This window comes from Sus scrofa, chromosome 2 (genome assembly GCF_000003025.6).
Source record: "Sus scrofa isolate TJ Tabasco breed Duroc chromosome 2, Sscrofa11.1, whole genome shotgun sequence".
NCBI classification, from domain to species: Eukaryota; Metazoa; Chordata; class Mammalia; order Artiodactyla; family Suidae; genus Sus; species Sus scrofa.
The window spans coordinates 130,699,490-130,715,140 of NC_010444.4; the positions used below are offsets into that span (position 1 = coordinate 130,699,490).

At 37.5% G+C, this 15,651-nt stretch overlaps 1 pseudogene; it reads right to left on the bottom strand.

The window, feature by feature from the left end:
* Positions 1,434-9,482, bottom strand: LOC100516067 (annotated as a pseudogene).

A 15,651-nucleotide genomic window follows, 5' to 3' on the forward strand; every position in this document is an offset into this window, starting at 1 on the left:
AAGCTTAGTGGTCGTATGTAAAAAAAAAATTGACTAGTGTTTCAACCATGGCACCTAATGAGATCAGCTAGGACTCTCCAATTTTTATGTTTAGAGGATTAGAAGAGGAGGAAAGGCCAGCCAAGGAAATTAAGAATCAGGGAGAGATCCAGAGAATCATGTCCTGGAAGCAGTAAGAAGAGTTTCACGAGGCACAGAGTACTTGAATTGCAATATTTTACTTAGAGGCTGAGTAAATGACCAGAAATGTGTACAACACATTTGGAAAAGCAAGAATCATAGGGGACTTGGGCAAAATCAGTTTCTGTGGAGTCGTGGAGGGCAGAAGGCAAGGGCAGAGAGATAGGAGAGGAAAATAACTTAGGGCAGCCCTTCTCACAATCCCTGGGAAAGCTTTCCTATAGCATAAAAGGAAAGAGGTTAGGAGGGAGGGAGGGAGAGAGAAAATTCTGAGAATCTAAGACTCAGAATTTAGGAGTGCCTCTCCTTCTCAGTTAAGTGCACCAATTAATTATCTTTTTAATCGAAACCAACTTGCATTAGCTTTCTGTAACATCACTGAAATGGTCCTGACAAATAGAGCAATTTGTGACATACCCAAGACTCAAAGTCAGGGCGACTCCCACCAAAGGAATACCTTCTAGCCTTTTTCTTGACTTTGACCCTGGAGGAAAAGGACATAGAAGGCTCCCAGAGGTCAGAAACAGAATCAAGCAGATGAAAATCCTCCACTCCCTGCACCACCCAGACAGGCCTTGCTATCTCTGACAAAGAAAATGCAATGTTTCCAAAGGCCTATGACAACTTGAAAGCTGTTTCCCTTTTTCCTCTTTCTTAAAAAGGGGAATTGCATTGTCCGGTTTTCCCCATACTTTAGACATCGTAGGGAGGAAATATTTACAATTTTGTCTTTAGGTGCTGCGTCAGGATGAGTGTCCTCTGGATTTGATTCAGGGAAGGATGCACAAAATGCGGAGCCAGGTACAGAAATGTGATGTGACTTTGGGTGAGAGAAGTATATTTCTGGATTGATGTAGACTAGATGTATCATGTTATGTAGGAGCATTTGGGAAAATGCACATACTTAGGAGCATGAGGGTGTGGACTCTAATTGGTCTCTGTTATTACGGTTACATTTTCTGGAGAACAGCTCCTTCAGGCACCAATCTTTTAATAATCACATGGCTGTCAACCAACGTATTCCTTTTATTTTGCTTTTTTAGGGCCACACCTTCAGCACATGGAAGTTCCCAGGCTAGGGGTCAAATTGGAGCTGCAGCCGCTGCCCTGCGTCACAGCCACAGCAAGGCCAGATCTGAGCCTCATCTGTGACCTACACCACAGCTCATGGCAACACCATATCCCCAACCCACTGAGTGAGACCAGGGATCGAACCTGTATCCTCATGTATACTAGTCCGACTCATTTCCACTGAACCACAACAGGAACTCCCCAACCATTCTTGACTAGAGAGAATGAGTTTTACGTACATGACCTAGGTCCAGTCAAGCATGATATCACATTCTCCTGGCCATAAAGATCGGTCCAGGAGTGACCATATGAACATAGACAGGGAAAAGAGTTCTTTCTCAATGTGATCCTGGAGTGCAAATTGTAACCTGCAGACCTAGAAGGCGATAGGTAGCATCTTCCCCAATGTGTGATGAAAGCTTGTCTGCACTGGGAAACCAGGAGGACAACACACAAGAGCAGCATCAAGATGTGGAGGTAAAAAGAGACAGAGCACTACAATTTCTTTGGAGTCTCTGGAATCTAGTTGTGAGTGAAACAAAAATCTACTTCTGACTCTCCAATTACAGAAGCCAATAATTTTCTTTCTTTCACAAAAAAAAAAAAGATTGAGAATATTGTAAGAAAGTAACAACAGTGTGGGTAGGCAATCATTTTAAGAAGCTTGAGTGGGAAAAGAAGCCTAGAAATGGGAAGATGATTGGAGGAGGAGGTGGTGGAGAGTTCAACAGACAGCTTTTGTTTATCAGAATTACTATAACATGTTTACATGCTGAACGGAATCATCCAGAAAAGGTGAGATAGACAATGCAGAGATGGATTGAGGGGGTCTGGGGCTGTAGAAATTACAGGAGCAAAGGCTTTTGACAGACAGAGGAGATGAGATTGCAAGCCACGTGAAAGGGCTGGCCTTTGACAGAAGAATGTCTTCTCCACTTATTTAGTAAGGATGCCTTTTTGTTCAACTAACAGAAACCCAATTCAAGTAATGTGTCAAGGCCAGATATCATCTCACATAAGAATAAGTCCAGAGATGGAGTAGTTCCAAGACTGGTTACTTCAACAGCTCAAGAATGTCACCAGGAACACAGGTTGTTACCCATCCTTTGCCTAACCACCCAGAGTGTTGGCTGTGTTGTCTTTACATGCTATCTGTAGCCATTTAAGCATTATATGCAATTGTGTTGGCTGTGTTGTCTTTACATGGTATCTGTAGCCATTTAAGCCTTATATGCAATTAGAACATCCTGTGAAAAAGAGATGTTTTTCCTCCTGTATGTCTTTTAAAAAATTCTGGTAAAATCCTTCACCTCAGGCTCCATGGGCCTTTATTGGATTGCAGGCTCATGAAAATAATCTTTTATACCTGGGAATGAGACCAAAAAGTTTGGCTTAGCAATTGTGATTCATTCCCTGGGGCTGGACAAGACCAAGCTTCCCTCAACACATGGCTGCTGGCTAATCCAAATTGGGTGTCTGGTAGCAAGTGGTAAATGGGGAAAGAACTGATGGGAAACAGGTTAGCCATGTGTGCTGCATTAAGGTTTGTGTATACTGGCTGGTAGGAAGGTGAGGCAGTAGCCATCTACCAGCTTTTATTATTTCAGTGAATTATTAATGAGGTGGTCATTTGGGGTAGAGGGTTGAAATCTGAAGAAAAAGAAAGTATGAAATATTTGAGGAAAGAGTAGAGAGAAGTAAATAGAGAAGAGGAAAGTCAATTTGCTAGGGGAAAAACATGATATTTTAGTTTCAGGGTGGTGTTGAGTACCCGTCTGGGATTTGATTTGTTAGTTTAAAACTAAACCAATCCAGGAGTTCCCTGGTGGTCTAGAGGTTAAGGATTCGGCATTGTCACTGCTGTGGTTCTGTTTTGATCCCTGGCCTGGGTATTTCTGCATGCCGTGGGTGTGGCCAAATAGAAATAAACTTAAATAAAATCCAACCAATCCAATTTTGTTATTTTTTTTCTAATAACTTTCAGTGAGTGGATGTAATGCTAACAGTTTTCTTGACCATTAAGACCTAACTAGACAGTCACTATTTTAAAGGAGGTGAAATTCATAAAACATACCATTAACCATTGTAAAGGATACAATTCAGTGGCATTTAGTGTGTTCACAGTATTCTGCAACCACCTGGTCTCTTGAGTTTCAATATTTTTTATTCATCCCAGAAGAACACCTTGTACCTATTAAGTAATGATTCCCCATAATTCCTTCTGCCTATGCCCTGACAACCACTAATCTGCTTTCTGTCTCTATGAGTTTACCTGTTCTGGAGATTTCATTTCAAAGGAATCACACAACATGTGACCTTCTGTGTCTGGTTTCCTTCACTTAGCATAATGTTTTCAATGTTCATTCAAGTTATAGCAAGTATCAGTACTTCACACCTTTTTATGGCTGAATAATATTTCATTGCATGCATACAACAGAATGTGATTATCCATTCATCTGCTAAAGGACATTTGGTTTTCACCTTTTAGCTTCTAAGAATAATGCTGCTATAAACATGTGTATACAAGCCTCTGCGTGGATATATGCTTTCATTTCTCTTAGGCGCATACCTAGGTGTGGAATTGTTGGACCGTATGGTAATTCTATTTTTAACTCTTTGATGAATGACAAAACTGTTTCCCACAACAGCTGCACAATTTTACATTCCCTCTAGCAAGGTATAAGGGTTCTTATTTCACTATATCTTTGCCACTTTCTATTTTTTACTTCTAAATCACAGTGGCTATGAAGTGAAATCTCATTGTGTTTTTGATTTTTTGATTTGCATTTTCTTAATTAATGACCAATTATGTTGAATTTTTTAAATTATGAAATATCCAATTTTATTCATACAATTATTAATCACAATTGCAGGAAGAGGTTTATAGTGCCATATATCAATAATAGAATGAGAAGGAAATGAAATATTAGTGACATCTTATAAAACTGCCAAAAACAGATACTTGGCTAAATATCTAGAGTTAAACCATGGTTTCTCAACAGGTTAAATTTATTTCTACATCTGTGCAATAAGTTGTTCCTTATAGTTATTTTTCTCTCTTCCAGTTTGTCCAGATTTGGCTTCACGTGCAAGGATTTTTTTTCTAGTCTTTGTCTAGTTTTAACCTGCTGAGAACTACCTTGCTCTGGTGAATGCACATATGGACAGTTGTACCATTAGCCTTCTTACACTGCACCTGCTCAATGTAGGTGACATATTTTCTTCTGCACACCTGGACTGCCTCGCTGATTTGCTGACCTTGGTAGTGTCTTCGAACCACTCACACCTCATTGTCCTTGCAGATGGATGGGCACGAGCAGGTATTGTACTTCTGCTGAAACTCCTTGGAGAGAAGGGACACCATGATCTTCTTGAGCACAAGAGGGGACACTCTAATGATATTTGTAATTTTTGTGATCTTCTGAGTTCAGGAAGGTGTCGAACTTCAAGCTAAGGTTTACCTGGCACCAAATATGCTTTCAAACACGTTTTCATGAGTTTGTTGGCCATTTGTATATCTTTTTGGGAAAATGTCTATTCAAGTCCTCTGCCCATTTTTTAATTGGGTTGTTTGTCTTTTTGTTGGGTTGAAAGAGTTCTTTACAGGTATATTCTGGATACCAAATCTTTATCAGACATAGGCTTTGCAAATATTTTTTCTCATGCTGTAGATTATCTTTTCACTTTCTGGATGATGTCCTTTGTTCAAACGTTTTGAATTTTGAAGTCCAACTTAAGTATTTTTTATTTTCCTGCTCTTGCTTTTAGTGTCATACAATCCACTGCCAAAGCTGAGCTCTTGAAGATTTTCTCCTGCTTTCTTCTAAGTGTTATAGTTTTTGCTCTTATATTTATATTTTAATTAATTTTTATTTATGGAGTGGGATGGGGTAGAACATCATTCTTTTGCATGTGGTTATCCTGTTGTCACAGCACCATTTGAGAAGAGACATTTCTTTACTTACGAAATGGTTTTGACACTCCTGGTGAAAACCAATTGACCATAGATGTTTGGGTTTATTTCTGAACTTGCAATTCTACTCCATTGGTCTGTTTGTCTGTTTTTATAACAGAATGACATTGTCAATAATTACTATAGCTCTGTAGTGCATTTTAAAATTGAGAAGTATGAGTCCTCCAAATTTGTTCTTTTTTAAGATTGTTTTGGCTCTTCTGGGTCCTCAAGATTCATATGACTATCAGGGTTAGCTTTTCCATTTCTGGAGAGAAAGCCATTTTAATTTCTGTAGGGATTGCATTGAATCTGTAGTTTACTTGGGAGAGTTTTGTCATCTTAACAGTATTAAGTTTTGTAACACATAAACATGAGGCTTTTTCATTTATTTAGGTTTTCTTTAATTTTTTCAGCAATGTTTTTTAATTTTCAGTGTATCACTCTTTCACCTCTGTGGTAAAATGTTTTCCTTGGTAATTTATTCTTTTGGATACTATTGTGAATGGAACTGTTTTATTCCTTTTCGGATCGCACATTGCTGGTTGTAGTAATCATGCCTTTTATTTTCTGTAATTCAGATGATATGACATCTGGGGTTTGCTGACTGCCCCTTCCCCCAAGCTTGCCAGTTCCTAGAGATAGTGGATGACTTTCCTGTGAGCGTGCCTTTCAAAGTCTGCACTCCCATTACCTCCTCTTAACAGGAGCTCACACTCAGGGCCAGTGTACCCCTGCCCTAACCATACCAGGTACAGGTACCATACAACTAGGGACAATCTCTGTGTTTCAGAGTCCACTACAGTTATTCGAACTAGCTAATCCTAACACTGTTTATCTCTGCTCACCCCTTCCTTCCCACAGAAAGTACATTAAATGCTCCTGTGCACATTATCCCCTTGCTTTCTCTATCTCCGGACTGACTCTGGTCATCCCTATGTGCTCCCCCCACTACCCAGCATAGCCCCCTATGGTGTGGCATGCCCCTTCCTCCTGGGGACTGCGAGTAACGAACTACCTTTTCAATGGCAGTTATCTCCTGATCTGTTGACCTCACCATGTCTGAATAATAATAAATCCTGCATTTTAAAACACAGGTGTAGAGCAACCCAAACTGATTTTTTTGTGTTTATCTTGTAGGCTAAAACTTTACTAAATTCATTTATTAACTGTAGTAGTTTATGGGAGGGCATTTTTTGAAATTACATATAAAATCATGTCATCATCAAGATAGTTTTAGAGATAATTTTCCTTTTCATTTCCAGTTTAGAGGTTTTATTCTTTTTCTTGCTTAATTGTCCTGGGTAGGACTTTCAGTACAAGGGTGAATAGTAGTAGAGAAAGCAGGCATCCTTACCTTGTTCCTGATTTTAGGGGGAGAGCTTTCTATCTTTCACCACTGAGTATGATGTTAGCTGTAGGTTTTGCGTGTGTGTGTGTGTCAGGGGGTGCACTTGCGGCATATGGGAGTTTCCAGGCTAGGGGTTGAACTGGAGCTGTAGCTGCCAGCCTACACCACAGCCACAGAAATGCGAGATCTGAGCCGCATTTGTGGCCCATACCACAGCTCACTGCAACACTGGATCCTTAACCTACTGAGCAAGGCCAGGGATCAAACCCACATCCTCATGGACACTAGTGGGATTCGTTTCCACTGAGCCAAGATGGGAAATCCTAGATGTGGGTTTTTCCTAAACGTTCTTATCACATTGAGAAAGTTTCCTTCTATTCCTAGTCTGCTGACTGTTTCTATTACATTGAATTGTATGAAATATTTTTTTCTGCACCTATTGAAATGATCACATATTTCTCTTTCTTTCTATTAATGTAGTGTATTATAGTAATTTTCTTATTGTTTTTGGACTGTTCTTGCATCTTTGGGATAAATTCCACATGTTCATGGTGTGCGCTCTTTGTAATGTGTCACTGGATTCAATTTTCTAGTATTCTGTTGAGGATTTTTGCATGTATGTTCATAAGTGATAGTGGTTTGTAGTTTTCTTACGGTATCTACACGTGACTTTGATATTAGGGCAATGTGTTAGGAAGTATTTCTTCCTATTCTATTTTTTAGATGAGTTTGCTGAATTCACCAGTGAAGCCATCTGATCCTGAACTTAGGGAAAGTTTTTGATTAATGATTCAATTTCTATACTTCTTGTAGGTCTATCAAGATTTTCAAATTTTCTTGAATCAGTTTTGGTAATTTGTGTCTGTCTAGGAATTTGTCCATTTCCTCTAGATAATATAATTGGTTTGTGTCCAATTATTCATAGTATTCTCTCATAATACTTTTAATTTCTGTAAGGTAGGTAGTAATGTCCCACTTTCACTTGTTTTTGTTATTTTTCTTTCTTTTTTTAGTCAATATCGTTAAAGATTTGTCAAATTTGTTGATCACACTTCCAAGAACCAAATTTTTGGTTTCATTGATTCTCTCTATTGTTTTTCTTTTGATTGTTTTGTTTATCTCTGCTTTAGTCTTTATTATTTACTCTCTCCACTGGCTTTGAGTTTAGTTTTCTTTCTCTTTGAGTTCTTCAAGACATGAAGTTAGGTTGCGAATTTTACATATTTCTCTTTTTTGAATGTACAAAATATTTTCAGCTATAGATTTCTCTCAGGTACTGTCTCTGCTGTATTCTCTAAGTTTTGGTATGTTGTGTTGGTGGTTTCTCTTCATTTGTCTAGGACATTTTATAATTTATCTTATGATTTCTTCTTTGACCCACTGATTCTTAAAGGATGTGTTATTTCTGTTTATTTTCAAATTTCCCAGTTTTCCTCTTGTCATTCCATTGTAATTGGAGAAGGTATTTTCTATAATTTCAATCCTTTTAAATTTATTGAGAATTATTTTGTGGTCTATCTTGGAGAATGTTCCCTGAGCACCTGAGAATTATATGTATCCTGTTGTTGTTGGGTGGATTATCCTGTATATGCCTGTTAGGTCTAGTTGGTTTGTAGTGTTCAAGTCCCTTTCCTTATAGATTTTTTGTTTACATGTTTTATCCATTATTAAAAGTAGTATACTGTTTTAACCATTATTAAAAGTAGTAGCAGTGAAGTCTCTAACTACTCTATGACTATTTATTACTATCTATTTCTCCCTTAAATTCTGTCAATGGTTGTTTCATCTATAGTTATTTCATATTTGTCTGTTGTTTGGAGTATATATGTTTAAAACTTTGATGAATTAGCCCTTTTATCAATATATAATATCCATCTTTGTATTTTGTAAGTATTTCACATGGCATCTATTTGATGCCATCTGATGTAGTATAACCACCCTAGCTCTCTTTTGGCTACTATTTGCATGTAATACATTTTCCCATACTTTCACTCTTTGCTTCTTTGAATCAGAAGTTAGTCTCTTATAGGCAGCATATATTTGAATCACATTTTTATTAATTTTGCTAATCAGTATCTTTTAACTGGTGAGTCTAATCCATTTACTTTTAAAGTACTACTGGTAACAAAGGACATAATTCTGGCTTTTTTATGCCTGTTTTCTATATATCTTATATCTTTTTGTTACTCAGTTCCTCCATACTGTCTTCTTTTGAGTTTGTTTTTCTAGGGTACCATTTCGATTCCCTTTTCCTTTTCTGTATCTTCTTTAGCTATTTGTCTCTAAAATGTTTATATTAGTATACTTGGTAGCTGTCCATAATGTCCATAAATCTCTCAGACTCTGTTCATTTTTCTGTATCCTTTTTTCTTTCTGCTCCTCAGACTGAATAATGTCCGTTGTGCTATCTTTAGGTTTGCTGATACTGTCATTTTCCCACTTATATCTGCTGGTGAACTCTTCTAGTGATTTTTTTTTCTTTCTTTTCTTTTCTTTTTTTTTTTTTTTTTTTTTTTTTTTTTTTTTTTTTTTTTTTTTTTTTTTTTTTGTCTTTCTGCTATTTATTGGGCTGCTCCCGCGGCATATGGAGGTTCCCAGGCTAGGGGTCTAATCCGAGCTGTAGCCACCAGCCTACACCAGAGCCACAGCAACGGGGGATCCGAGCCGCGTCTGCAACCTACACCACAGCTCACGGCAACGCCGGATCCTTAACCCACTGAGCAAGGGCAGGGACCGAACCCACAACCTCATGGTTCCTAGTCGGATTCGTTAACCACTGCGCCACGACGGGAACTCCTTTTTTTTTTTTTTGGATTTTTTTTTTCCATTTCAACCAACTATTTTGCTTTCCAACTCCAGAATTTCTGCTTGGTTTCTTTTTATAATTTTTATCCCTTTAGTCATATCCCCTACCTGTGCATACGTCATTCTTAAGATTTCCTTTCCTTCTTTGCCCAGTTTCTTTCAGCTTTTTGAGCATATCTAAGATACTTAAAGTGTTCATCCACTAAGTCCAAAAGCCCAATGTCTAGGCTTCCTCATGGATGATTTTTTATCAATTTCTTTTTTTAAAGTAAATGTGCCACACTTCACTTTGTAATTTTTTGTTGAGAACTAGATATTTTGAATATTATAATATGGTAATGCTGGAAATCAGATTATTTCTCCCTCTTCAAGAACTGCTATTGTTACTTATTGAGGTCTACAGTTATATATTTGTTTATTTTTCCAAACTAATATTTTCAGAGAGCATATTTCTTGTCATGTGTGGTTACTAAAGTCTTCTGTCCCATTACTTCTGCCATTAGCCAGGGACATGACAAAGATTGCCTTGAATGCCAGCATCTCTCTTCATCAAGTGCTTCCCTAGATGCTTCAAGTGTTCTGCTAGACTTTAGAGCCTGGAAATGGTTTATTCTGACAGTTCTTTCCAGTTCAAAATTTATTTAAGCGGAAGGACCAGTTCCTGGAGCTTCCTCCTCTGCTATCCTCTTTGAAGTCCGGGAGTCATTTGTTTTAACTATTAACTTGAATACAAATCTAAAATATATCAGTACTCTTTCTTGACTGCATCAAGAAACTATTCAGCAAATACAGTTTATCTTTCACTTGTAACTGTATCACTTTACCTTTATGATGATCTTTTATCAAATACTGGAAACTATTAAATTTAGAATGGGTAAGCAATGAGATCCTACTATAGAGCACAGAGAACGATATGCATTATCTCTTGGGATAGAACATGATGGAAGATAATATGAGAAAAAGAATGTATATATATGTATGACTGGATCACTTTGCTGTATAGCAGAAATTGGCACAATATTGTAAATCAATTATACTTTAATTAAAAATTATTTTAAAATTTAAAAAAATTGAGGTATATATTAAAAGTTGAACTTTTTTAGTGGATTTACACATCCTCAAATAAATTATATGAAAGTTGTCACTTTGTTTTACATAACTCTTACAACAAATATTGCTCACACTTTTAAAATCACCTCTTCCTTCCAAGTTTGTTGGAATAAAGGAAAGAGGAGAAGGGGGCCTGCTCTTCAAAAATCAAATGAAGAATATTAGCCTCCCAGTGTCATGTGAACTATATGTCTAGCAAAGGTGGCTAACACAAAAATTGATTACATAAAGAATAAATTCATTTCTACTCTCTTTTTGTAAGCAGATACGAGTCAATTGAACCAAGCTTTTATTTTTATGCTCTTTCAAGCAGTTCTTACAAAAAGGGAAAAAGAGAAAAGGAAAAAAAAAGAACTAAAGAGGAAGAAATGCCCAAGATCCCCAGAGTATTGTGATATCTTGCAGCTGCTAACTCGGATTTCCTCTTTCTTTCTTTGATGCCTTGTTTTCTACCCCATGATTTGAATTTGAATTTAAGCAGCATTCCTTGGGGCTTCCTGATTTGAAAATTAAATTTTGAAAAGCCCTAAAACGCCCATGGAAACAAAAGAGTGAATTCAAAATGGCAGTTAATATCTTGTAACTTAGCAATAGAATACAATGTTTTATTGCTTAAAAAAAACTCAGTGCTTAAAAAAACTCAGATGTGTAATTTTTATTTCACTTCACTTTATTTTTCTCTCAACTTTTTCTTTTCATTCCTTCTGCATTCTCAGGCTTATTTAATAGGTAGTTTTCAAAGAGGCTGGGGGAATATCAATTGCCCTATGCCAAAAAAAAGTTTCATCATTATATAATGGAATACAATATTAGTTCTTGCCTCAGTGTATTCACATGAGGAAGAGCTAATAAGATCCCTTTACCCCACTTTTGGGAGATTATGATACAAATGAGAATTAAAACTCATAGTTTAAAAACGTAGTAAATGGAATGATCTTAGGAAAGATTGCTCCTGGCCCATTTGCTTGAATCTTATTATAAGTTTTGACAGAATTTAACAGAAATCTTCTGGGGAATTTACAGCCTAGTTAGAATACCTATGACTGGAGAACTACCTTTTAAAAATACAGCAAAGTACCGTGGTAGAAATTTATTATGATTACATAGGTAATAGTATCAGAGGGTGTGTGCTGATTCCACATCAAGGCTTCTTGCAGTTAAGCTGAACCTGAGCTAAACATATTTGAGTCAATGGGATATTCAGATAGAAATCTCATTACAAGAGGAGAGAAAGGAGATGGGGTTGGTATCTACATAAAAAGGAAGCAAGATTACAGGACAGAGTTCTCAGGTCTTAGGAAAAAGGGAAAAAACTTCCTTCAGGTCAGGTAAATAAGTAAACACATTGAAAAAGAATGCTGAAAATCACGTAATGGGGGGGGGGAATCACAGAGCTCATCTTTTCAGGCAGCCTCCTAATGAGATTTTTTTTTTGGGGGGGTCTCTTTTTTAGAGCCATACCCATGGCATATGGAGGTTCCCAGGCTAGGAGTCTAATTGGAGCTGTAGCTGTCAGCCTACACCAGAGCCACAGCAACGCCAGATCTGAGCCACATCTGTGAACTACACCACAGCTCACAGCAACATTGGATCCTTAACCCACTGAGAGAGGCTGGGGATCAAACCCACAACCTCATTGTTCCTAGTCACATTCGTTTCCACTGCGCCATGATGGGAACTCCCCTAGCTAGATTTTAAATGTAATATAAAACCCAGAGGGGGAAGCAGACCCAAATCCAACCCATTATTATTGGCTATGGGCAAGCTGATTCATCCCTAAAAGCCCCCAGTTCCTCAATCCTTAAAATAGTAACAACTAAAAATATAAACCAAATGTGTGGAATGTGTGGCCACCAAATAAATGTTAGTTACTGCTGTTTTTCCATGGACTTTACTCACTTGTGGTCAAGATCATGAAATTTGGGGATCAGATAATGTATCAATAGAAAGCATATGGTAGCAAGTAAGAGAAAACTCAACTTCTCAACAATAAGGAAACTTACAAGTCCACCAAGTGTAAGTCCCAGGGTAGGAGGTACTTTGACAATAGTTGATAAAACATTTCAATAATGTCAACAAGACCCAGATTTTTTCTATTGTCCACACTTCCACTCAGAATGTGGCCTCATTATCTAACTGGTTTCTCAGATGTTTCTGGGATGGCTATGGTAGCACTCCTATGTTAGATAAGAGAAAGTGCTTCTCCAAATCATCAAAGTTCCTCCTGTGTAGTGTGAGTGGTCCAAATTAGGTCACTTTTCCTCACACATTAACTGTTGACGGAGGAGAGCCAGGCTCTGATTAGTTTAGGTCTTGATTCCTAAGCCCAACAGCAGGAAAGACAATGTGATTGTCTCATAATTAGCTGCACTCCTGGGATCAGGTTTAGGCTTAGGGAGTCAGACCCAACATCTACTGCCAAAAACTTGGGTTCCAATATTTATCTGTTATATCCTCGAACAAGTTGCATGTACTGAATTTCCTTATCTGCAAAATGGGTAGGAAGCTGAATAGAAATGAATAAATAAGAGAACAAAAAGTTCTCAGAATATGTGGTATTTAGTAAGTACCCTGTAAATATTAAGCATTAATATTTTTCATCTGTGTACTTTTATATTGTGTAATATTTTTAAATTTTCTGTTTTTCGGAAAAAACAGTGTTTTCTAAAATATAAACAATATCATTTCTTACCTCCAAAGTCTTACATACAATAAATATCCAACAAATTTGTTTAACAAATGAGGGAATAAATGAATATCTGTTGAGTGAATGAATAAAGGCCTACAAATAATAGGAGATAGATTTAAAAGAAAGACAACCAAATGGTGACTGGATGAATTATAGATCAGTCAGGACCTGGGAACAAAATGAGCTGGATTAAGAAAGAATACATTTGGGATTTAAAAAAAAAATCAGACCTAAAGAGACCTTTTCCCTGAAGACTAGAATGGTTACAGGTAGTGAGCAAATGAAATACAATATGAGCCAACTCACAGAGGCTATGATGGCTTCAGATAATTTATTTTACAATATGATAAATAAAAAATATTTGGATAAAAGCCCATATGAATGCTTACTGCAGTCTAGAGGAGATGGAAGAAATAATAATATCTATTGAGTACTTGTTATATTTCAGGCATTGTTCTAAGTGTTTCTCTCATATAATCTTATATAAACCTCAAAACAAATGTGTGAGTTTGGCACTGTTCTTTTTGTCCTCATTCCTGTTCATTGATAGGAAAGTCAAGCTCAGAGAGACTGAGCAACTTGTCTGAATCACAAAGATATCAAGCGGCAAACTGAGACTTTGACTTAAAGGGTCTGAGTCAAGAGTCTGTGTCTTTAGCGATTACACTATACTGTGGGATAAAATGGAAGCGTGAGCAGAGAAACCAGACTGTATTTCCAAATTATCGTGCACCCAAGACTGAGATGTGTTGCTGCCCATGTGATCACAGGCCTCCCAGGTCACTGAGAGCTGAAAGGCAAAGCCTGACCAGTTCATGGTACATGTGTTGCCTCCAGCCCTCATGTTGCACTTTTGTCATCCTCTGTACATAACATAATAGCTGCATAGGATGTTAACTAGACAGATATTTGTTAAGGGAATGACTTTGTGGATGGATGGATGGATGGATGGCTAGATACAGGTATATATGATGTGCTCAACTTACTTCCCTGGCACCAATCATGGAAATATACCAATCTCTTCATGCCTCTCCATTTGGTAATTTGTCTTTAAATATGTGTTGCCCTTTTCAAGATGAGAGTATGCTTTGCAATAATACTTGGAGTAATACAAAAGGGATACTTAGAGATAATCCATGCCTCAGAGCACAAGAGTTGGCATGAATACAAAGCTATGTGTCCCTTTCCAGGGACTCTTTCAGAATTATTGCTGAGGTATAGACAAAAAGCATAATAAACTTCTTGAATGAATAAAGTTAGTTCAGCTGCTGTCCAAAAGAGTTAAGGAACTACAGACTATTAAACTACCATGCTCCTCAAGAAGAATCTACATATAGTAAAACAGTCACTTCTAGACATTTTTTCGTTGTGGTTTAGCATAGCTCTGCCCTTGATCAGACTTTAACTAAAAATTCCTGCATTTCCCTTCAGCTTCATCTACCATGCTACTTACATGGCAAAGACTCAAGAGTCAGAACTACTCTTTCTAGAGAGCTGTAGTCTCCCAAGAGTTAAGTTTAGAGAACCGAATGTAAACCCCAACACAGATTTTATTTTTTTATTTTTTTTACATTTATTTTTATTTTTTTTATTTTATTTTCCCACTGTACAGCAAGGGGATCAAGTTATCCTTACATGTATACATTACAATTACATTTTTTTCCCCACCCTTTGTTCTGTTGCAACATGAGTATCTAGACAAAGTTCTCAATGCTACTCAGCAGGATCTCCTTGTAAATCTATTCTAAGTTGTGTCTGATAAGCCCATGCTCCCGATCCCACCCACTCTCTCCCCCTCCCATCAGGCAGCCACAAGTCTCTTCTCCAAGTCCATGATTTTCTTTTCTGAGGAGATGTTCATTTGTGCTGGATATTAGATTCCAGTTATAAGTGATATCATATGGTATTTGTCTTTGTCTTTCTGGCTCATTTCACTCAGTATGAGAGTCTCTAGTTCCATCCATGTTGCTGCAAATGGCATTATGTCATTCTTTTTTATGGCTGAGTAGTATTCCATTGTGTATATATACCACCTCTTCCGAATCCAATCATCTGTCGATGGACATTTGGGTTGTTTCCATGTCCTGGCTATTGTGAATAGTGCTGCAATGAACATGCGGGTGCACGTGTCTCTTTTAAGTAGAGTTTTGTCCGGATAGATGCCCAAGAGTGGGATTGTGGGGTCATATGGAAGGTCTATGTATAGATTTCTAAGGTATCTCCAAACTGTTCTCCATAGTGGCTGTACCAGTTGACATTCCCACCAACAGTGCAGGAGGGCTCCCTTTTCTCCACAGCCCCTCCAGCACTTGTTATTTGTGGATTTATGAATGATGGCCATTCTGACTGGTGTGAGGTGATATCTCATGGTAGTTTTGATTTGCATTTCTCTTATAATCAGTGATGTTGAGCATTTTTTCATGTGTTTGCTGGCCATCTGTATATCTTCCTTGGAGAAATGTCTATTCAGGTCTTTTGCCCATTTTTCCATTG